At 39.0% G+C, this 25,477-nt stretch overlaps 1 long non-coding RNA gene across 1 annotated transcript in view; it reads right to left on the bottom strand.

Moving 5' to 3' along the window:
* LOC121088479 overlaps positions 1–22,401 on the bottom strand; it is a 58,001-nt gene extending 35,600 nt beyond the window's left edge. Inside the window, exons 1-3 of the long non-coding RNA XR_005827964.1 lie at positions 22,295–22,401; positions 18,496–18,545; positions 12,217–12,400 (exon numbers count right to left, since the gene is read on the bottom strand). This is a non-coding gene — a long non-coding RNA (uncharacterized LOC121088479). The remainder of the gene's footprint in view (positions 1–12,216; positions 12,401–18,495; positions 18,546–22,294) is intronic.
* Positions 22,402–25,477: the final 3,076 nt, after the last annotated feature.

Here is a 25,477-nt window from a genome sequence, read left to right as displayed (position 1 = left end):
AGTAAGCACATTTTTAGTCCACAGAAAGGCTTATTGTCTCACCTTTCACCAAGAAAATAAGGACCTCATAGAATACTGAAGCTGAAGCTGTCAACTGTTGCAAGAACAAAATTTCATGAGCTCCAGCTCTACTAGAGTGACTGGTTTACTGCATTTCTATAGCTTTGTCTTTTTACAGGCACAGGCTAGTGGCCTGTGAAGGAGAACTTTTGGACAACATTTAATTTCTCCTTTGCAGGGATGCACATGTCTGGAATTAAATTTTCGAGAATAAAAATCCAAGGAACACTGGAAGTCATGAGTTTTCTGAAAGGATCAACACAGGTACCTGAGGAAGGAATTTTAAATGTAAGTGCCAAAAAAAAAAAAAAAAAAAAAGGTCAGCTTAGCAAATGGTTTGTAGAAGACACTACAAATGTCTGGTAAGTATCTTGGTACTACACCATTTTAGGTGGCTGCCGGATTTATGCCAAGCTTTAGAAGTGAAATGAACCTAGCAGAGAGCAAGTTTAAAATATTTTGAACCTTTGCCATCAACCTGGAACTTGAGCAGTATTACCCAATTTTCCATACCTTCTTTCTGAACCTGGCTGTACAGTAAGAAAATTTGAGGTGGTTTTCTACAAACCTGGGTGGCTTAATGTTTTTTTATATAGAAACCATCTGAAGTGTTGTTTTCACTAGGGTTTGACCCCAAACCAGGCAAAAGTTGGTCATTTCAGCTGAATTTCCTTTTGAGGTTTTGGATTCCTTCCAACCCTAAACTCGAGCTGCAAAAGGTTCATACATGCCTTCTTTGTGAACCTGCTGAGTTTACTCATCTCTCAGTCAGAATTCAGAGGTTCTACAAAGAGGTGAAGGGAAAGGATGTACAAGGGCTGAATGGCCCAAGCCTGTAAGCCTCCGATGCGCACAGCTTCCACGCATTTTGTTGAAAGTGCCATGCTAGGAGCATACCTAAATCATCCCACCCTTTGGCAGAAAGGGGTATGTCACCAGACAGGGACTCAGAGTTCAATTCCTGTCTCTGATGCAGACTTCCCCTATAGTTTCGGACAAGTCAGCCAGGGAACAAATCCAGGTGACATGGAAATGAATGACAAAACTCTTATTGACATGAGGCCAGGATTTCATCTTAATCTGCTTGCATTGTAGCTCTTGATCTTCCACCTGAAGGCATTTATATAACCTTTTTTTTTGTCATAGCCATTTGGACTATACAGTACAGTATCTAGACTACACCATACAGTATCTAGAATTGGCAGGAGCTGATCTCAGGGCGGGTATCTAGGTGTTTCTGTCATGCAGATGACAATAATAAGGGAAAAGCATGTGTACTTGACCTGAATGGAAAGAGATTGGGAATTCAAGTCCAGAGGATTTAATTTGACAAGATCACAGCACTGTGCTCCAATGTCCCGCAAAAGTTCAGAATCTTCCTGTAGACTCTGCTTGCTAACACAGAAGAACAACACTTCTCCCACAACAGAAGGCTGTATTCATTGACACAGTATTCACATTTAAAGGTTAGTTTTACTCAGTATGCTATTTCAGCTGACTGGTCAGATGTAGGCACGAAGTCACAACTGACATAAGTCAGTAAAACAAAATGATTTTTTAAAGTTTATAAAGCACCTTGAATCTTCAATATGTTGTAGGCATTAACTAATGCTCACAGGAGGTGAGGAGAGACCTGAAAGCTGTGTACTTGCAAATCTAGTTGCACCTAACTTCCAGGTCTCTCCATGAGATCATCTGCCAATTTGCACGTTCAGCATTTGCACATTTCACACTAGATTCATGTTGCTTCAAGACTGTGTGTACTGCCTATATAGCACTACATGTACTTCCATGTACCATAGCCATTAGAGAAGATGCTAAACAAGTAACGCTGCTCACTCCCATATATAATATTCTGCCCTAGTGCCTATAAGCATTGACATGGACAAGACCCCGTATGTTATCACCTGTACAAATGCAGCACTAATACTTCTCAGCATGGGAGGCAATGATTTCAGCACATCCAGATACAGCTCTGTCTTGTTTAGTTCCCCTACCCCCCACTCCCAGAGATTATATAGACACTTCTAATTTCAGTCTTTTATTCTTCCATTGCCTGGACGTGCCTCTGCTGTTCTGTGTCTGTCTTGCATCTTCCCGTTCAGAGACTCAGGGCTGTTCTTCCAGCAGCTTTCTAACACTTTACCTTTTCCTATCTAAAGAAAGCTGGTCTTGTTCTAAGCTAAGGAGTAGCTGCATCCTCTCTTTTCAAGAGAGGAAACAATGCACCCCTTGGCTGCATCCATGCTAGTAAACGAAATGTACTAAGGAATGTTCCCTGGCCAACAGTACATCTGGCAGAGAACAGGCTGCCTCGGTCCCATTCACTTCCCTTACCTGCCAAAGTGGGGTGAGTGCATCCAAACTGCCTACTGGGAACTGCCCTTGGCATGCACTAACTCCTGAGCCATACTTGGGAATTGTCTAGGAGAGTGCTATCTGACCTGGGTCAGAGTGTTGCCAGCATCCATGCTAACAATTTAATAGAGAAAAGTGGTCTTCAACTCTCAGGAACATTCCCTGGCATTGCTTAATTTGCTAGAGTCAGTCTAGGCTTGATTCCTGTGCTGTTAGCTAAGCACATGTGGTTGACAGTGTGTTCAGTCGTATTCTTCTAGTTTCTGCATATCAAATCTTCCAGTGATAGGTATGGCTATCAAACTAGTAAAGCTAGAGGTTCAACAGCATTGATAGAGATAGAAAGATCCCACTGCCCTCAGTGGGATATAATCAAACAGCAGAGAAGAAATAAGGGGTCTGTGTGTGAGGGGAAGAACGGCTCCTTTGCATGCCGGCATTAGCTTTCCTTTTACCCCAAAATATTCCTCCTCACAATTCTTTGTTATATTTCTCTAAGCTCCTGACTTTTTTTTCATCCCCACGTGTTTTCTGTATCCCCTGATGCTTCCTCTGTGATCTTTTTTCTTCCCTTCACACCTACTCAAAGCTATTATTTCTGAATCAAATTTGACACACATTTCTCAAATCATTACTTCGCTTTCCTATGTTATGTTTCTCTACTTTAAATTCTCCTCTCCTACATGTTTTTCCTCCTTCCTCACAACTACAAAAAGCTCTTCTGTTTGATTCTCTTGCTCCTTTGAATTGTTTTCTTCCTTTAACTTTTAATCTTGATCATATATTGTTTAAAGTCTAGTATCATTCTTGGACTTCTTCCTAGTCTCACAGTTACTTGCTCCCTTCTCTTGACATACTTTTCCTGCACCTATTCCTTAAAATTCAGGATACCACAAGACCCTTTCTTGTTAATTTCATAATCATATCCCCATTCCATTGTCTTGTCTCGGTGCTTCTTGACTCTTCTCTCAGGCTTTCCGCTATCCATTCTCTAACAAAATCAACAGTAATGGTGAACACCAAAGTCTTTCACAGCCAAGGGAAACAGAGGAGAATGCTTCCACCAAAGTCAGTGGGTTTCATCATGGTGCAACCATGGCAATGGTGTCCTGCAGTTGTTGCTTGCCAACTGGCAGGTAGGAAAACTTGGCAAAGCTTGAAATTTGTAGTGAGATTTCAGTGAGATCCTGGCACATTCACAGCCTGACACCTACTTCCACTCAGGAAGCTCCAGTGGTAATTTACTGGCCCTCTTTGGGGGTCTGCTTCAGATGTCTCAATCAGTGTGACCTTGCTATTATCATCCATGTTCATCTGCATTCAGTCTGTAGATTATCCCATTTTATTGTTTTCTCAGAATCTCAGTTAATCCTCTGACTGATATTTTACATTAACTAAGGTTTAGAGTCAGTAAAATATTTAGGCTTGTACCTAAAGAAATCTCTGTTCAGCAGTAAGAACAGTAAGTACAGAAAGAGCTGAGATGTCTCAGGCAGGAGTTCATCTGCAGTAGGCTGGAGTTCGGTGCCGACCAAATGCCTAAGCATTTCTCCAGGTCCTTGGGTTTGTTTTGAGGCCACAAATCCTGTTATCAAACTAACTGTTTCTGAAGGAGCCCAGGCACATCTATACTGAAATTTGGCCATTACTGTGGATGCATTGTAAGATGTGAGGGAAATATGTAGCATGTCTATACCTCTCCAGTCTTTGCTGGCCAATGGCAAGATTATTAGGCAAGTCAAATGGTGGCCAACAGCACCTGCCAACCTCAGAATGTTTATGAACAAGATGGAGGTCAATTAGCAATCCCAGAAGTACCTTGTTAATTGGGCACAGTTACTAAGCTCAAACAGGAATAACCGGTGACATCTTATGGCCTACAATCTACAGGAAGACTGGATAATCTGAGAGTCCTTTCTGACACTGAAAACTATGGCTCTGGAAAAAAAACCCCACATTTTTACAGAAGATATTGATACTGCTATTTCATATATGGTTTGAAGTATGAGGGTTTTGTCAAATTTTAAATTAAATTTCTATTTTCCTGTGAACACAACTGATTTTATTCAGCAGAAAATCTGGTATCCTGCAACTTTTCAAAGCTTTCTTTACTTTGAAAAAGTTGCAGGGTTACAAATAAATACACATTTTTTCACCCTTTTGTTACTCTCCAACATTTCCAGAGTTGAGAATGTTTTGGAAGATCACAAATGAAGAACAACCACAGCAACAAGAAAAACTTTCAGAAAATTTTGGGAGTGAAGAGTCTCTAGACATCAGTCTTTACATTGCATTCATTGGCAAAAGAAAGTAGAGTGTAGGGAGGAAAAAAAACCAAACAAACCCCCCCACCAGAAACCAAAAAAGAGAGGAATAGAAGAGCAAAATATTTGGTTCTAATAAAAGTATAGGAATTTAAAAGAAACTGAAAGCTTTTCCTGAAAGTTCTGGTTTTGGAAAAAAGCCATTTTATATGGAAATGTTTTACTCCAAGTATTTTTTCAGTCAGCTCTAGATTAAACTATTCAAGTTGAACTTTTGCTTCATTAGCTGTTTAGCAGTTTCAGGGCAAATTAACAAGACACAGACAAGTCTTAGTACACTCCTCAAATATTCCTTTGTGGTCCAAACAGCTTAAAATTTCTTTCTTTGCAGGATTTTACTCCTCCTTTCAGTTTTAAGAGCACTTCACAGATTTCATTTGATCTTTTTTGTTCTTAGGGCTGTCTGAAAAATTTTTGTTGGAACTATGTGATAGAAAGTTGGGAATTTGGCAAGAAAAAACAAAAACCAAAAAAACAACTTTTTGCAAGGATATTTGCTTTCTGTAGGGGATTTTTTAGTGGTTTTTTGTTTGTTTTTTTTTTAATTTAAATTTAAAAATACATCAATTTTTCACTTCTGGCTGAATCTTCTAAAGGAAAAGTATTTCCAACTGAACTATTTAAATAATTTCAATCACAAGTTCTTCATAACCTTTATAAGTTAATGGATGCGCACAGGCAATCACATTTTTTGTTGTAAGTAATGCCTGCTATTTTATAAGTAACACAGTCCCACAGTGAGCTACTGAACATCCTCTATTTCAACTTAACTGAGGGATATTTCTCTGTCATGCTACTACTCCAGGCACGTAAAGCAACAGTTAGCTTTTGGCTTAGCACAAACTGTAGTTTGCCACTGTAGCGATACAAGCATGCAATGGAGGCATAAGCAATGCAGAAGAGATTATAACTGACTCAGAGCAAGCCCGTTGTATCTAAAGTGAAACATAACTTTTGGAATCATGGAGGTTATACAACGTATTGACTGCATATGCTGGACACTAATTTTTGGCAGTCTTCCATTACATTCACTTTGTCTTGCACTTGTTCTCCACTGCCATTAAATTTTTTGCCAAAGAAAATTTCTAAGGAACCTGGGAATCTGGTGTCTGTGTGCAATCGGAGGAATTTCAGGGTGGAGTTAAATATTTTACTTATCAGTGCCTAAAATGTTATAGCTTGCTGGCTTAGAGTCTGCTAGTTTACACATGTGGTCCTCTATCACCAGGATGCAGGGGTGAGGAGGTAAACCTATACCCTGATTTCCTCATTCTCTTCCCCCCACCACATAGTTACTGTATGGTTACTTACTTTTCTCATCCTAGGATATTTTTGCTCAGAGTTAGATACAGTTGCAGTACCAGTGGGGGTGGGGGAGACACAGTGGCTCTGCCCTTTTTCCCAGTTACTCCAGACCAATGACAGCCAAGATGGTCCTGGTGAACGGAGCAAAGCATCTGAATCATCTCCCTCAGAAAGGAATTACAAGCCCCTGATTCTTTTGCAGGTAAACAAAAGCTTAAAGAAATAACAACAGTCCTGTGCCTTTCCTGTCTATCTTTTCATTACAAATGCCATATGCTTATGACCTCTTCCCACTTGCTTACAGGACTTTTGGGACTGTAATTCATCAGTGGCATACTCCTGTACCCATTATGCAAATGTCTTTTCTCTATGCCTGCAAGAGAGATCATCCCTCAAACTTGGTGTTACCTTTTTGGCAAGGGAATGAAGTTCCTGAGTCCCATCTTGTTGTTTTCTTTGCTTGTGGCTAGAAACCTTTCTTGGCTCCCTACCCAGCCAGCCAGCACTTATTCTCTCAACAGCAGTAATCACATCCAAATTAGATTTGCTGTTAAACAACATCTCATTTCTTTCAGAAACAGGAAAAAATGAAAACACGTATAGCAAAGCCTTTATTCCTATTCACAGCAACAGGATGTGGGGTTATAATGGGTCATGAAAGCATATGGTGCAAAAGGTGAATATTTGTTGAGAGCCTCTCCTGTAGAGATCAGACCCTAGAAACTGCATTTGCTCCATATGGGTTTGAACATTTCTACTGGCAATGACTTTATTTCAATTCACACAAAAATTTGATTTTGGGCTGACCGCAAGTACTTATTTATTTTGGGTTCAACCACTGAACCTCCCCCCTCCAGCCCCAAGTAGCTATTAAAAAAAAAAAAAAGAAAGAGAAAAAGAAAGGGGGAGAAGAAAGAAAGAGAAGAAAGGGGAGAAGAAAGAAAGAGAAGAAAGAGAGAGAGAGAGATATTAATAGTATCAACTTCTACAATTCTAATCCAGACTGCATTTTTGCTTTTTAGGCCAGAGTTTCACACTGCTTCCTCCCTCTAAATTAAGGAGTCCCTGACCTTTTCCTCCTTTCTACACCCAACCATTTTTGCTCTGAAAAAATGCAGGCCCACACAGTAAATCAGATAAGAGAATTGCAGGTAGTCTTTGCAGTAGACATTTCTAACTGACAAAAGAGCTATTCTGCTACCAGCTAAACTCTAGTTACTGGGGGAATAGGGCAATTCTTCATGATAACTTTCTCTAATGTACTTCCCTAAGCATCTGCTGTCAAAAAACGAAACAGAAAACACCATGAAGCCACCATGCGAGTAGTTCTGGTGGCTTCTCAAAGAGAATATGCCAAAACTAGAAACAGTACAAAAAAAAGATGACAAGATGGATCAGAAGTTTGGGGTAGCCTATGTTTAAGGAGAAAGCAGCCTAGAGCTCTTCGGCCTTAAAAAAAAAAAAAAAAAAAAAAAAAAAAGAAGAAAAAAAAAGACACAAATAAAAAAGACACAAAATGAAAGCTAAATATATGTAAGGCCTTCCATAAAGTCATGAATGTTACTGTTCATAATTAAAAAAAAAAATAAAAAAACAAGCACCCCAGGGGGGTCATCAAAATAGTGTTAAGTAACCAAATGAAGTAAATGAAAATAAGTACAGTAATTAATAAGGTGCAATTTAACTATGGAACTCCTTGCTGCAGGATTTACAAAAAAATAATTGCATACATGGGCTCATGAAGTGTTTTGATATATAAAAGGCAAATAAATCAAATGCCATTAAATACAGAGAAGCAGTGTCTGAGCTTGTAAGCTTCTGTCTCAGGGAGTTATACCAGTGGAAGTATCTGTCTGTGAACTACCTTTTTATATGCTTCCCCTAAGTACATGTCATCTGCCGGGGAAAGAAGACTGGGACAGATAGATTTTGTCTGACCTGATGCAGTAGTACTTACAAAATACAGTCAGGTTTATCTCACTAGCTCCCAAAATAACTTATAATGTTCATCTCAGACTGCATGCAGAATTTCCATTTTTTTCCTAAACATCTCAGAATTGTCAGACAAATAAATATGGTTTAGCTTACCTTTATTTCTTAACTGAGATAAGAAAATTTCCATTGATGACTGAAGGCTGAAATCTGTGTTGCTGTAGCATGCCACAATTTAGTTTAGTGATAAATGGGAAAACGATGTACTCTATCTGAAAACTAAATCAACCTTCCCTCAGAAAGTTTATTGTCCCTGTTAAAGACACTGTTTTCACTATTACAGTTGTTACAAATACTGCTACACCATTGCTAAAGGTAAAATACTACACTTTAACCTTTCTGAATCCGTCAGGACCAGAATTTACTTTTCTTTCCCATATCTGCAAAGGAGAAACTGCTTCTGTCATTTTTATTTACAAACAGAAAGTACTTTCTGATTTTCTAGATATACAATTGCTACTGTTCTTTACTATAATGTCAGGTTTACACTTTAAAGTATATTATATACACTTTTATATATATATTAAAGGCTTTCAACACAGATGAAAGTATGTACACTCAGAAAGAAGGAAAGTTCTGCAGTAGATCGCTTAGATACACTCTAAAGAACAAGTTTATTGGAAAAGACTACGGCTGTCTCATAATATTAAGAATACTGATCAATAATACAGGAATATGATATAAGCATAATTTTGTCCTAATATATCTGGAAAAATATTTTAAAATAATTCTAGGCAAAGTTGTTTGAATCTGAGAAGCAGCACAGGCAGAACACCACTGAAGAGTTAAAAGCGGTTGGTTTTTTTTCCAAATACATACATTACTTCATTGAAAAGGTGTGTGATGTGCCAGAGGGACTACGAACAACTCCTTAGGGTTATGTGACACCAGTAGTCCTCTGCCAGTGGGCACCAGTAATATTGGAGCAAAATAGATTACCCATTAAAAAAGCCCTACTATTATGGCTTAGAAGCTGGACGATGATTCTGAACTGCAAAGCGAGCATCTCTGCCTTTACTGTGGAACAAAATATTACTGATTATATGACTTATTTGAAGAGCTGCTGAAAGATTGTTTCATTTAATGAAAGACAATATTCATTCAGCATGTTACACATTGTAATGTAACACAAAGGAGTGCTGGTATTTCCTGGCATTAACCATCGGATATGGGTTGGGTCATAAAAGACCCAACCACAGGATTTAGTAGCTAAATTATACCTTCTTACCCTCCAGATATTTTTAATCTCAGAAAATTAGATAAGAGAAGCAAATGTTTCAACCAAAACCAACAACTAACACAGATTAATTCAAGCAATTAGTAAACCACAAATCAATAGCTATAGAAGAGAAGACAGGGTAAACTCTCAGAATTCCCCACACCCGTAAGCAGACTGTACTGATGCCTTTTGGATCTCTGTTAGCAAAATTCACCTCTGATCCTCCATGTTTACCAACACAGTGTCACTATGCACTCTGAAGCTCATGAATCTGCCTGACCAACTCAAAGCGGAAGCACTCACTGCTGGAGGTTCATACTTACTGTTCCTGTGGCTTTCCATTTCTAATGGCTGCATTGGCTTCTTTACATTTGTTCTCAAGAAACAGAAAGCCAGTGACTCCTGATGTTCTCTTCTGAGAGCATTCACCATCATGAGTACTTATAAGAAAGGGCATTGTTAAGATCATCAACTTATTCCCTAGCAGAAGTCCCATTGCTTTGCTTGAAATACTCTCAGACACACTAACGGTAACTATTGTACATTCTTGGAGTAAGTTTTCTGCCCTATTCGTCATTCTTGATGTATAGTTCTTTTGGCTAACCACGGCTAACCACCTTCAGTTCAAGAAACCCATTACATTCTGGCACAGAAACTTTTGTTCTTCTTCCCCTAAGTCTCTAACATCATCTTTGTACAGTGAGATGTATGATATGTTTTGCAATAATGCTCCATGTGAATAAATTTATTAAACTCTCCAGAATATATTCTCATAACCAAACTATTTCTGCTAACCCATGCAAATGTTCATAAGAGGTTGGCTGAAAAAGAGCAGAAATTTATGGACTGCTGAACACAATTGGTTATTAATTCATCTGGAATCCTGTATGTGGGGGAAGGAGGGTTATACTACAAATTTATAAATGGTTGCTTTATGAAATGTAACATACAGCAATTTAAATTTAAACAAGACCTTTTTCATTAAAACATAGCCCATAAAAATAATGAATCAAATTCAGACAAAAGTGAGCATGATCTTCCTATTGTTTCAACTTCTTGTTTGTTTTCCAGCATTCTGTTTCTTAGAAACATGTTAATGCTTAAACCTTGATAATGTGCTCAGGTCCTTGGAGTAAAGCAAGCTGCACATTGTGAGACTTAAGAAGCAGAAGATTATTTAAAATTCTGTTAGCACTTTTCCAACAGTCAGTGCAGAGACATTTTGATACTACCTAGTGACACCTTCCCCATATCACCATGTTCCATTACACTTCCAACACCTTTTCTAAGCACAGATTTTTGCAAAGGATCTCCCTGAAAAGAGCCCTCATAGACCACTTCTTGTTTCCTCTCCTAATCATGGGTATTCTAATCATGCCCTTTTCAAGCCAGGATTTCAAATTAAAGGTTTTTTTCAATTTCAGGGACACTTTCCGAGGGTAAAAGGGCTATTTGTACAGTGGTTTCTATGATATAGATTCCTGTGGTATATGGCTTGTTTTTTCCTCGAGTGATTTACAAACATGTTCATGAAACCACTCATAAGTCAATCCAATAACCAGCAGTTGTATTTCCCAATCTGAATATAGTTCTGTTGCGGCTCAGTCTGTGTGTTGAAAGGATATGCCCCCAGATTGTCCTCTTTCAGAACGGCACTCTCTAATTCACACAAACTTATATCAAATTGGGTTTTTGTTAAACTAAGAAACATTAGTTTCAGCTCCTCTGTGGTATTTTCCCAAGCCTTTCCCCTTGTAATCACAGCAGCATTTGTTATTACCCGCTAGCAATACACTCATTGGAATATTTTTGATAAATCAGGGAATAGGTTTGCTTAGAAACTGTAGTGATTCTGTGAATCTCAGGGTGGCCTTTTTCTTTTGAAGTCTTTCCACTTGTTCAATTACCTTACTTATATTCAGTCAAACTCCTTTATCATGACACACAAATCATAGTAGGTTTCCTAAATAACCAGCCTTACTCATCCCAATCGGATATTAGTTCTCACTCAATTTAAAGATTTTTTTGCTTGGCATACATTCCATAGATTTTTATAACACTTAATAATTTCTGCCTCAAGTAAGCACATCATCAATCATTATTTCCAGTCGAAGAGATTTTGGTACATCTTATGCGTCAATGGAACCCTGCAGTGAAAACACTTGAATTTATCTGCCCAAGGAGAAGACTAAACCACAATGCCAAAACCATAGGCTGGAGAAAAAACCCTGAAACATTAAAAAATAAAATAGTAGTAATAATAAAATCTAGATTTGGCCTTCACATCTATTCTCAAAGGCTAAGAGATACCTTGATATCTTTGCCTCATTCTATGCATGTGTATGGTGGCCATACCATCACTTCAGTCAGCTAGCATCTAACTCCATTCACTGCATTCTAGTTCTACTAACCCTTTTACTTTCTTCCACAAGGCACTGAAAGGATTGTTTGTTCTGCACATGAGTTTTGGCAGAAAACTGGGATCTGTATTGTTGTTGATTACATCCTTAGTACATTGCTCACCATTAAATGACATATTTTTAAGACTATTTATGTCCTATTCAGTAGATCTGCTAAACACCTGCTGGTTATCAGAATTGCATTCAAATTTCTTTTCCACTATTTTAAAACCTGAGTGATGTCCATTTAACCTTACTACGTTAGCATGATTTTTGCCTATTATCTTTGCTGCATAAGAATAGTTTTGCAGTTTTGATACTAAGTAGCCACTAACCTTTCTGTTAACTATTTGATATTTCAATTGCACTGTTTCAAAATTGACTCTCCAGGTACTGTTGGTATCACAAAACACTATTTTGAAGAAAGCAGATATACCACAGCAGAGAATAATCACATCCCAGCAGAGAATAATCACGTCCGTTGCACCCTACAGCTGCTCCACATCCAAGCTCTGATCACCCATAGAAACAGGATGCACAGAAACAGATCAAGACTCACCTCTCTTTCCTCTGTATTCTTCCAGGGAAGCTTCTCACCCTGGTTCTTGAAACTTTCATGTGCAAAAGCCATTTTCTCTTGCTCCCTTGCATGCTCCAAGAAGGCACGTAAACTCTGCTCAGCAGTTCCTACTTCATCACAGAAGTGTTCCATATCAGGACAGTGAAGGAATGGACCAGGTTACCTAGGGAGGTTGGAGGTTTTGAAGACCAGACTGGATAAAGCTCTGAGCAACCTGGTCTGATCTCAGAGCTGGCTGTACTTTGAGCAAGAAGCCCATTTCCTGAATTTTTCCATAATTCTACATTTCAAGATGTCATGAAGTTATGACTCCTTCATTACTGAGGTTAGAGCAAAATCACAAATTTAACCATGGCAACCCTCCTAGAAATTCCATCTTCCCAGCATGTCTTGAGGTAGCCAGCCTTAATTTTCTTTATTCAGACCTAGCATTGCAATCAGCTGTGGCTATTAGCAATCTGGGTATCTGTTAGGGATGTGTCAACTAAAATGCACAGATGTATCCCCTTTACACAACACCAAGCACAGTACTTTTCTCTGATTACTGACCCATTATTATGTTCATTCAGAGAACAAATCAGATAGTTATTACTTTCTATAAACCTTTTGCATCTTGGTTTTAGAGTAGAAATATGCCAAAAAAGCAAAGTCTGAAACAGAATACAAGATTATAAGAAAGTGGTCTGGAAGTCCAAAAAGAAAATTTAAAAACATATGTGTATTCCTTATGGTTTATGAAAGCTCATATATCATGGATACCAGTGCAAATCTTGACTCTGCTGATACCAATGGGAATTCAATGAGAAAGTCAGGTTTTCACCCTTTCCTAGAGAACCTTATCCTGCTAATATTAACGTACATTAAAACTTTTTCAGATACGGTGAAATTAAACATGCATTAAGTATTTCAAGATTTGGACCTAAGATCTAAAACATGCATTTAGTTCTGGACAGAAAGTAATAAACTGGACCAGAATCTAAAATAAGATTCAGATCTAATAACACTCTTCTGAAAATTCTTACTCATAAATATCTGTCCATATTTGAGCACTTACACTGAACCTATTATATATGTGAGTAGCTTTAACTTTTGTATCCCTTTTTGGAAATTTGACCATAAATATGCAACTCATTTAGGTTGGTGCCCCTCCTAAACAAAATGGTCTAAGCTGCATACTGAAGTGTTTGCAGAACTGGGGTCTTACACATTGAAATAAGTTACTCATGTGAGAAAAACCATTCACAGATATCACAGTGTAAAATAAAGACTGTATTTTCCTACATATCTGTCCAATGTCTAAAATGTTTTAAGTTTTCAACATGAAAAATAGTGAAATTACAGATGTATTGTTTTTATTCTTGTTTTAATTATTATATTGCTTTCTTTAAAATAGGGTTTTGCTTACATAAAGGCATCATTTTTCAGGTATATTCACTAGTTCCATGTCATCTGTTTGCCTTGATTTTTTTTTTTTTATTTTGCATATGGCATTTAAACATCACAATGACAGGCAGAACATTAAAAAATTAAACTAAGAGCAACATAGCAAATTTTTTTCCCCAGAAAAATCTCTTTAGCAAAGAAGAATTTCCAGACCTTAGATTCCAAATAAGTGCTAGGAATAACTCACTCAAACACAGAATCTTAAGGGAGGTGAGAAAAGATAATTCCAAGCAATAATGTCCTACCAAAGACCCAAATCTATCTTACCTTAGCAGGATCTGTAATTCTGTGTTCCTGAAGTATGAAATATTTCCCGAGTTTAATTTTCATCACAGGTCTTCTAGAATCTGTGCTTTTAAATACTGTCCATTCATCTCAATTCTTTCTCCTAATTCTTATTTTCCCAGTCTTAAGACTTTGGTCTGGCTCATTTAATCATTTCAGACTACTGTTGGAGCCTCATTTTGAGCTACTTTCTTAATTCTTAAATGAATTTTATAACCCTTAATATCCCTATATGCATTGATGGAAGGAGTGATTTACTGTGAACATTCTGCAAAGCAATAATCTGATGCTTGAAAGAATCATGGCTTGGTTGCCCACATCTTCCTTATCTGAGACTACTGCCAGAATTATTTTCCCCCCACTCCCTGCAAAACCCTCCCTGCTGAGTAATTATTCCAGGTATTTATTTGGCCTTTACCTACCTACCTTGGACATGTGAAATTGTAGCTGGCCTTGTAAACTGTGTCCTGTTGTATTAAAGGACCAATTCCTCATTCTATTCTTTCTACTATCAGAGTACATCTGAAAGAGTCTGCAAGGATGAGCCTGTCCAGACCCTGCTGAAAGACTGGACTTATAGGAAGGAATTCTTCAATGTGAATGGAAATTCTAATTCCTCGCTTTTGATTTAGGGCATAATTTTTAGAAGAGCCCATGTTGTCCATTCTTACTCCATCATCCAAACCAGGCTTTAAGAAGACTTCTACATTCTGGAGTATCTGTTCAATATCTGACTCTTGTTTCTCAAAAAAATAATCCAAAGTTCTACATTTCTGGGAGAAAAGTTCCACACTCAAAAATAACCCCATCGTACCAGAAACTGGCAAATGTCACCTTGGCAGACATTTTTTTTAAAATAAATGTGCTTGTCTTTTTATGGATAATTCATCTTCCTAAAGAACATATTAAAAAAGGCTATGGTTTCTTATTTTGAACACACAGTTACTTTATATGCAGCACTAGTGTCTTTCTTAGAGAAGCAGGGGGCAAGGATGAGTGGGTACAAAAAGCAGAGACCAGTTGGTACCAAAGTAGCACTAGGAAGGTAGACAGTTGCTGTAGCCTTATTGGGGCACAATATAATTTTGCAAGCATGTTCAGGCAACTCTGGCAGCAGAGGTGAGAGGTAACCAGAACTGCAAGCCCTCCCTTTGTTGGTCACTTGCAAGAGAGTCAAGAGTGACATTTTGGTCCTGTCATACCCGTGATGACCTGAACATCTTTATTTGTCTGCAAGGCTGCTGGACCTGTGCACAGTCCAGCTCCGACTTATCCCCAAAAACTCCAGACAGATCAGGACTCTGTGACATTTAGCTGATCTTCAGTGTTCCTCCTGAACCAGATTTACAGCCATGCCTCTTAAGTTTTTCCATCCTCTTAAGCTGTCCATCATTAACAGCCCACTGAACATAGTAGGTTAGTAGTGTAACCCTCCTTCCACTGTGTAATTTCATAATCAGATAAAGTCATATCTCACTTTCATTTCCCATGATCATTATGATCTTTTTTTGTCATATGCTAGACACTTTACATTATTTCTAACATCTCCTATTTTTGTCTCTTACATGCATAGATTGTGAGCTAAGACAGTTGGATAAGGCAGTACAAGTATTTTGTCACAGTAATATGCTGTTCCCCTCTAGAAAATCACTCCTTTAGAAAGCACTGTGATTCTGGCAGTCACCATGAATTACCCTTTGGTCACATCTACACTGTTAAAGTAGTGTTCCCAAGCACTGCTCTTGTTAAAGTATTTGGCTAAAATGCCCCGTCTATCCTCACAGTGCAGGCCTGTAGTGCACCTTAAAAGGGGCCAAGTTTATTTCATTTTTTCACTGACAGGTAGTCTTAGGGATAGTCTCAAACCTTTTATGCACAACTGACTGCCTTTTTTTTTTTTTTTTTTTTTTTTTTAACCCTGATATATTTGCACCTCTCCAACTCTAAAACCTCCAACTCTGCCTTATATCAAAGGTTTGACTCAACTTAGAACCATCAGGATGTTTCAAAGAACAACTCTCTCCAGTGGACAAGGCAAGTTTGGCCATAGAGGCTCATGCTTTCGCTCTGTGAAGAAGACAGGTACATCTGTAAGCTCTGAGGGCAACACACAGAACTTTGATGGACTCCCAACGAAGCATTTCTTGAGCCCTTCCTTTAGAATTTCTGACGAGCAGAACCTGACACTTGGTACCCCCTCAAACCAAAGTTCAGTCCAGGAATGGGGTCAATAACGCTGTTATTAGCCTAGTCTCCTACCAGATCACAAACACATGCTGCTGGTTTCATTTAGTCCTACAGAGGTGGCACCAAAATCAGTGGGCTGCTTTGCTTATACCTCTTCACTCTGCCTTTCTTACTTCTCTGTGGCTTGATTACACCTGTGGTAGCTAGCCAACATCAGCCAAAATGAACTCCTTCTCCATACTTAAGTGTAATATGTCAACTACATGCTACCTGTGAGACCTTGGAGCCATTGCTGTCTGCTGTGCTCTCTGCCCACTCCCTACCATATGTCTGGGCTTCAACCAGCCTTTCCTTAGAGGCAATCACAAGACTTGGACCAGAAGCAGCAGAGTTTACCAGCGTGAGGAACACAGAGTCCAGGCTGAAAAAGGGGAGAATTACACCAGGTACTTAATACAGTGAAATGGTTTCTCCTGGTCTGTCTGAGAATTCTCTGGAACTATTAAGGAGCTTACAAATTGGGCTTGCTGGGTCCTCAGCTAACTTGAGGACACCTAACTGTCCTTGAGAACACACAGAAAATAAAGAGAAGCCTCTCCAAGTCTAACCTTTACTTGTGCTCTAACATGCAAAATAATAAAAAAAAGCCCACAAAAACCCACCCAACAATTAACTCTGAAGTGGTCTTTCAGTCTTTTGGTCCAGTCCCTTTCCTGTGCTCAGCAGATACTTTTACCCTCACCCTTAGTACCTCTCATGGATTCTGGACAGTGCCAGAAATGGCCTTGAAAGTGGTTCACAAAGGTCTGGGGATTGTAAAGAGTTACCTGTAGAGAGCTGAAGAGCAAGGACATCTGTCAGCAGTTTCTGCCCTGACTGTTCCAGAAACCTGGCAGAAATCACATGGAACCAATTTCTGCTCTGATCAAGGGCATATCTCACAAGTTTATCTGGTCTCCTTCTCCAAGTATTCATTCATTATTTAGCCAAACACCCTTCATGTTTCTCCTGTGGTTACGCGGGATTTTGGCCTTTGGGTCAAGAAATCTCATTCCTCACATTCACTCGTTCCCCTCTCTGTGATTAACCTACCCTCCTGGCTTCCAAAGTGGTGCTGTTCACTATCCCACATGCTTCTTTAAATTTCTGTGATCTTTGACTCTCCACAGTTCTCTGACCTCCACATATGTCATTGCTGCACAGTCAGTCCTGTTGCCGGCATCTCCCTAATTTCATGTGATTTGCATACGAACATGCCCACCTTCATCACCTCCTGAAATCCTTCACTGCTACTACAAGAGCTTAGGAAGCAATTCTCTCTGGGTTCTTTCTTCCTTTTTGCCTAATGAAAAGCAGCTTCAGATGTTTTCAGGAGGACCAGTTAAGTAGCGAAGCAAAAAAATAATTTTCTTGCTCAGACTAAGAGAGAATGGGAATACATGGAGATATTCCAGCATGTTGTGGTCTTCCCATTTCCTTCTTGTTAAGGGGAGGTGCAAAGACCTTTGCGTCCTTCTTCCAGCAGACCTTCCTGAGTGCTCTCCCAGGCAGGCAACCAGTTAGAAGGACTTTGCCCCAGATAGGGCTGGCATTCCATAAAAAGTTGGAAAATTTTGTACTATTGACCAGAACACAGAACCTTAGCTTTTGTCGAAATACTGCCTGTCACTTATGAAAGCATCGCAGGAGTTCTCAAAACCCCATTACCGTACATTTTCTCCAAACCTACAAGTTTTTTATCTAGAAGCATTTTAGCCAGAGTCATCTTCTAGAGATTAATCATAAAAGATCAAAAGAAACATATTCCAGGGGTAGAATAACTGAATTCTTTTGCATTTCAAAAGAAAAAAACTGCCATCTTTTCCTTTCAGATGAAAAACAACAACATGGAGGAGTTTTCAATCCCACGGAATTACTGCCATAATCTTTTTAATTTCTATTTCATTATTACCTTGACAGCGTATAAAAGAAAATTTTAGTGGTCCAAGTTTCAAAGCAGCATTTCATAATAAGGGACTTTCTCAAAATTTGAGAAGACTGTGAAATCACAGAATTAAAGTGAAGAAGGTGGATTAAACACAGACAATTACCTCAACAGCAATCAAACCGACAAATCATGGGCTATAAAATCTTATTTTGTTTTGTTTTTTTTTTTTTTAATCATGCAAACCCCTGGGGCTTGATGTTATTACACTTTTTTTTGCACTGATGCTGATGTCTAGAACGTGCAATACACATAATTCTTGTAAATAACTACATTCTACATCACGTTAGGGGAGGATGCACACTGTCAGAGAGATGCAGGAACATGAACTTAAATGACTTGTGAAACAGTAAACTTACCTGGACAGTAGCCTTAGTATTTATTTGCTTGTGAGTTCCTTATCTATATTCTTCCAAGAAAAGAAAAAAAAAATCAATTAAATCACACAACTTTGGGTACAAGGCTTTAAAGAAAAGTCAGAAATTCAATGGTAGCACAAGTGGAATGCACTTTTAAAGAATTAAGGTCTACTGCCACTCACACTGACATATAGCTGCTGTGGGTAATAAAGTTTTCCTTAAATTTTTCTTGAATTTTTCCTTGCTTGGAATGGACACATTCCACAAAATGTTTCTGGTCTTAGATTACCCCTTTAACATTCAAAACTATGAAGCAGAAAACATTATGCATGGTCCCTTTGTCTTATAACAAGAATGGAGGTGTACACACGAGGAAGAATTTCTAGGGATCAGCTAGAACTCTAACAACTGAGCAGGATGCACAACAACGTCTAGATGGACCGTCCCAGGAGCAGAGCAGAGAAGATGGTATCAGCACTTCTCTCTATGAAAGGAAAACATGACTTTGTCCCTCTTTGGGAAAGAAAGCTTACTTTTATCTGTGTACACAGGTGCTGAACCAAAGCCACTGAAATCAACACAAATATTTGCATGGACTTCAGAGCACCCTGAATCAGACCCATAGCCATCTAATCTAGCTGGCATGTGGAGGTGGGGGCAGAGCTGGGTTCATTGCATTCCTCACAGTTCTTTGCCTTCCTGTTCACCCTATTAGGTGAGGAGTCCCAGCACCACCAGCATGCGGGCTGCGGCTACTATCCCAGTAGTAAAAGTGGTTAGGGAGCAACAAAGGTGTCAGAGAAAGAAAGCTGGGGAGGGATGATGGAAAGCTTTTTCCCCAGTGGTGCTGAGTAAGGGCTGTGCTTACTGTTTCCCATCTGATCACTACAAAACTATTTATAACTGTCCTTGCAGGAAAATATACAAGATATTAATGAATGCAATACAGAAAACAGCTGAGTCATAATGTCCCACCCTCACATTCTCCAACACTTGAGCTCAGCCATCTAGCAAGTGCCAGAAACTATAATGCATTTTTATAAAAGAGCACGCTCATATCTTTTAGACAGCTGATGTTTGCCTGCTGTTGGCTGCTGGAGTCATAGCCTTCATCTCAATTAAGAGTGGTCACAAATATTCCCATAAACTCAGTAGTCATCCAACAGTGTGGTGTGAGCAGACAGATGTGTGACACACAAGAGTCAGAACAGAGCTGGCAGGTGAGCCAAGGAAGTTTTGGCTGTCCCTTAGAAAGGAAGACTTCTGCAATGTCATTTAAGCCTTCTCTGAAATCAACTGCACTGCAGTGGCAAAACAAGCCTGCTTTGTAAGACTTCCCAGCCAGGAGGAAAAGATCCTGCGTGATGACTCTGAACAGATGGACTTCGCAACTTCAAATGCTAAGTCTACTTGTTAGTTAAGAGTTAAGTTCAATTGTGCAATCAAAAAATGTGGCTTAAATCCTGACTTCCAAATCAAACAGCCCTGTTCTCATCTCTTCGTAAGTTCTGACAGCCTTGCCTTGCTGAATGACTGCAGTTGTTACCAGCCTCAACCTTAACGCTCTATGCTGCCACTTGGGTTTCCTCCCATTTTGTTACACGATCACAACTAAACAACTGTTTCCAAACCGAGATGTTAACCAATAATGTGTTTTCCATTTATCAGTTAAAGAAACAACATATGGTTTAATATTAATCAATTGTCACATCTTTGTCCAGGGAGAAGGGACACAGAAGCTTAGAGAGTAAGGTTTGTGATTAAAATTATCTCCCATCTGGTGATTGCAGAACTACCTATAATTGGCCCTGTAGAACAACATATAAGATATAATGACACAAGACCATCCTGTATATTAGATGTGCCTTATCCCTGCCCACAGAATACTTACCTGTGCACCCCACAATGCTTTTTAACCCTATCATTCCTACAAGGTAGTTTTACATCACACCCTCAGACTTCCAGGGACAATACAGTTCCAGCAAGCTTAGCATCAGCACTGATACCAGATCAGAGCTTGCTTGGAAAAGGGAAAGGTATGTCCAGAGCTATGCAGAAGTGAGGAAAAGAATGGGGATAGGAAGAATGTCTGGAGAGGAGTGTGACAAAAATCTGGTATCCCAAAGCCTGTGGGAAACTGAGGACATTAATGTCCAGCCTGATCTGTGAAGGAAAAGGAGTGTTCAGACCTACTGGACAGAAAAACTTTCCTGAACATGGTATTTATTCTTAGTTTATCATTGCAATGTTTGGTGTGGGATTTTTTACTATTTTTGGGTTTATTTTATAGTTAGTTGTAATTACAAGTCAAAATTAACAACTGTATTTGTAAGATTTGTAAGGTCATCTCAAACAAGCCCATTGCACAATGCAGAAGGAGATTGCCTGGGGAGGCTCAGGAAGCTGTGGACAGATAGGGTGGAAATCAAAAAAGATACACAGGGATGTTATGTCAGGCCAATTGTGAGTTACTCTTTCAGGCCTCTTTTAAGACCGTAACTGTATGGAAGCTCTGAACCATGACAAGGTGTAAATATTATAAAACATGCACAACAGAATAAAAAGGCAATTGTAGAATAAAAGGAAAAAACAAAGAAGACAATTGGTGGTAACAGCAAATGTTCTTTTTTGTGCCCTTCAGGAACATTGTATGTGTCACAACGCTGGTCAGAGGAAAACAAGTAATTTTATGCCTCAGAAAGACACAGTACAGAGATCTCAGTCCAAGAGCACAAATCTGTCACCATGGAAGATGAACAAGTCCTTGGAACTCCACCTCACCCACAGCCTGTAAATTGTGGGATTGAGGTCCAAGGTACCTGTGTATTTTTAGGTGTATCTGTGACAGAGGCCATGACACAGAGGCCCTGATGCAAATCAGAAGTAAATACAAGTCTCCCGTGGAGGACTATTCAGTTCACTTTAGAGACTGGAGTTCAAAACTCCAAGTTATGACAATACTTCCTTTTTCCTTAGCTATGATGAGTTTGTCCCTTCCCCCTTCTCAGGTAAAATAAGACAAGGTTTGCAATCTTCTTTCAAAGTACTCTGATCAAGTATGACTGTTAATACACAAAATTAGTTCAAGTTACAGTATGACTGTTAATACACAAAATTAGTTCAAGTTACTGAAAGCAGTCTATTGTGAATAATAATGTTTTCTTGACTTTTTACTTTGTTGTTGTTTCCCTACATTGTTAAATGTCAGGAGGGTAGAAGATAGAGGATTTTGCCACTTTCAGGCTTTCTTCAAGTGGTGAGTTTCAATCATTTGGGATCTATGCTATCCATTTTTGCAACCAAGAACCACCACTCCTTTGTCCTGTCATTCACTAGCTGAATGCACTGGGAAGGACACCTTCTCATGACTTCTTTTACCTCAGCTCTGTTAGCACTGCCTCTCACAGGAAATTTTGAGGTGGTCACATCTGGAGACAGAGAAATGCAATTTATCCTGAAAAGGACTCCTAAAGGGAGATATATAGAAGCGTATCATAAAACTTTGACAATCTATGTACTAAAAGCAAACTGCACAGACAGAATAAAGTCATAAGACTGTTGACAGCTCATTCAAATCCAGTTAACCGCCAATTGTTACAGGTTAGATTATTATTTTGTCTAAATTATCATTAGAAGTGGTAGCAAATCTTGAAGCAGCTCTGCAGGGGCTGTGCAGCTTTTGAGTCTTGCTGGTTCATGGCTGCTTACCTCTGCACAGGTCCACTGCAAGTGGAATCTTGGTTCTTTGCATTTTTCTGTCTACACAGATCAGTTCACGTCAAAAGTATTTTAAGATTACCTCTTCCTTGGACCCTAAAGCAAGGATGATATTCAATGCAGAGGCAGGTCTTCATCAGCCATCTGTGATTCCACCTTCATGAAAGGTATAGTTTAAACAGCAGGCTCTGCCAAAAGACCCTCTTTAGCACTCCAAATCCTTTTGAAGAAGAATAAACAGAAAGGCAGCTAAAATACCATCCTCACAGAGAACATTGTCAGCTAGAGATTAGTGTCAGTGACACTGAATTTTTTCATACTTTAAAAATAATAAATCCACAGGTTTTATTTTTAGGTCTGCTAAAAGGCAAAGCAAGAACTAACACCACACACACCCCCTTTTTATTTGACATAATTAGATAAATATGTATTTATAAAAAAAGAAAATAAAACCATCTTATCATATCCTCTCTGGTAATCTAGATGAAAAAAAATCAAACCAAAGCAACACCCTGCCTGCTGCCCCAGGGTTTAAGATAACAGGTTACACCTAAATCAGAGGTTTAAAGAAGCCCAGCAGACATAGTCTAGAAATTCCTACAGTGAGTTTTTGAAGAAAGCCTACTGCAGCTGCTTGTACAATGGCAACCATACCACAAATGTCATTCAGCACTTGAAAAACTATATGGATGGAAGGAATGATTGAACACTGGAATAGGCTGGTAAGCCTATGGCATCTCTGCCAACAAAGAATTTTAACAAGAAAGCAAAAAAGTTTGTCCAGAATGACATGTGGGTCTGCCCTTGGGACAGAAGAAACGTCTTAAATGGCCAGCATGTTTTTTCAGCCCATTTTAAATTAACTTTTTGAGTGAAAATATAGATTATTGGTTTTTTGCAAACTTTGGGTTCACGCTGGATGTGACTATGTTTACAATGTCACCTGCTACACCCATCACATACAAAGGTCAGGAAATAGGGTTTCCTGTAACATGAGAATCTGCTTTCCTACTATCATGTGCTTTATATCATATGATCCTCTTTCATAAGCTTGTTGACAATCATCATTAAACCAGTTGGTTCTCTTCTTTACATTCTCCCTTCCACTACCCTTTTAGATACCAACAATGCTGAGGTGACTAAGACAGCTTTCTAATACTTCAGCGCAGAATGCAAGGCCAGCAAGAAGTAAGCTGCCAGCAATAGCACCGAAAGGCCAGTTTTCTGAGTTTCCAGAGGATGTGTGGTAGACTGGTCCCAAATGTGAATGGAAATAGAGTCATTTACCTGTAATGGATTATTTGGATTGTAGGTGAATTTATAACCATAGGTCAGATTTACAGGTATTTTTAGTTTGAAAGCAGTGCACCACAACTAAAGCTGTGCTTGCAGCCTCAGCTCACAGGTGGGAGTAGTTTAGTGGATGGAAAGTGCTGCCGCAGCATATATCACCCTATTTATTTATTAGTTTGTTTGTTTGTTTATTTATCTGTTGCTGATACACATTGCAACACAATGCCATAGAACAATCTTACAAGAGAAGCTAGAGAAGGAAAGAGTTCATAAGGTTATAACTGTGGTTTAAATCATCCCTGGGACGGTATGATATTTAATAAGTTTAACCCCATTGAGTTCTAGAGAAATTTCCCTGCAAGTCTATAAATCAGCAAAGAGGATTTACATTTCTGGAGGAATCTAGGACAGACTGTGAATGCAATGAAATAGTTTCCCTGTTAGAGAATCCTATACAATCTTATGCAAGGTTATAATTCCTCAATAAATTCTGCAGGACTTTTCCATAAGAGGACATTATAACAAAAGTAATGGGTACATACAGTGCTGGACATACCAAAACAAGAATAACAATGGGCAGATTTTTTAGAACACATATCCAAACCAAATTCTCCACTGATGTAAATCATCCTGAATCAACTGAAGCTGATTAATACTGGGCTAGGAACCCAATCCCAAATTCTACCTTATTGGCCCAGAAAAGATTTGCAATATTTATTTTTCTCCCTAAAGACAGCATTCATGTAAGTTGAATTTCTAAGGAAAGCCAACACCCAGAATTAAAGCTGATATACCATCTATCTGAAAGACTGGATGTGAGCAAATAAAGATTTTTAAAATTTTTTTTAATCCCAAAAGATGAGTTTCAGTGGGTTAAGCCTAGATATAGATATAGATCGTGAAATATAGCATACGTTTCACAACCTCCTTGTGTCATGCTTTTGTTGTATCCATAAATTAAGTGGCACTTGAAAAAGATGCTCCCTTGATGTCGTAAGACCTCTGACTCTCTGAAATGTCCCTGACCCAAAGGGAGAAATAAAATGAAAAAGTTGAAGCAGCAATATTCAGGTGAATTCACTGGGGCAATGAAGGAGAAACTAAGCAATGAATCTGAAATCAAAATGAAAAGATTAAAAAGGGGACACGCCTTGTACCCAAACACATGAGAATTATCCATCCTAACAGTCCAGGGATTGCCAAAGGAAGGAGAAGATGAAGATGAGGTGCTGGCAATGGGTAGAGAATTATTTTGGAAGCATGCATACTGGAGTGTTAGATGAAAGAAAATTTAAAAGCAGTGGGAGTAAAGTATTGGGTCACAGAGGGAAAAAAATGGGCTGAAGAAGAAAGGCACAGAAAAAAACATCTGCAAGCAGCACTAGTGATGGGGGAGAAAAGAAGAAGGAGACACACACCCAGGTGCACCATTGCCAAGCAGCCTGAAATGAAAACCAGCATCATTTGTGAGCTTTTTTTTCTCACACTTGCTCTTTAGATCAAAAGGAGAGCAGCAATGCAATCTGCTCTTTGTGCAGAGCACTTTCAGCCAAGGGAAGGAGAGTGCACACACTGGAACATCTGTTCCAAGAAGCCACTTGAAAAATAATCTTATAATAGCATGGGGAAAACATCTGTGCAGCATGCACCAGACCACCAGTAGTGCAGCAGTGGAGGAGTAGAAGAGGGAAGGAAGACAGGAGGGAATGAGGGAGACAAAGTGGAACAGGATTAGGTCAGGGGCAAGTACCCCAGTGAGGGGCATGACCCACATGTGAAGAAACTGCTCATTTGGTGTCTTTTCTCTTCTAATCCTCAGCAAGAGGCAGACAGATTTCTCACCCACTGAGCTGTGTTTATTGGCAGATATTACTCAACATGTGCAGCTTTGAAAAATCCTAAACTACAATGAGAGGCTGCACGAAAAGCTCCCTGCCCTTGGCCTCTAGTGTAACCCCCACCCCTTCTTCCT

Source organism: Falco naumanni, chromosome 5, assembly GCF_017639655.2.
Source record: "Falco naumanni isolate bFalNau1 chromosome 5, bFalNau1.pat, whole genome shotgun sequence".
Lineage (NCBI taxonomy): Eukaryota > Metazoa > Chordata > Aves > Falconiformes > Falconidae > Falco > Falco naumanni.
Note: the sequence above shows the minus strand (reverse complement) of the source record. Positions and strands in the feature narration are given on the sequence as shown.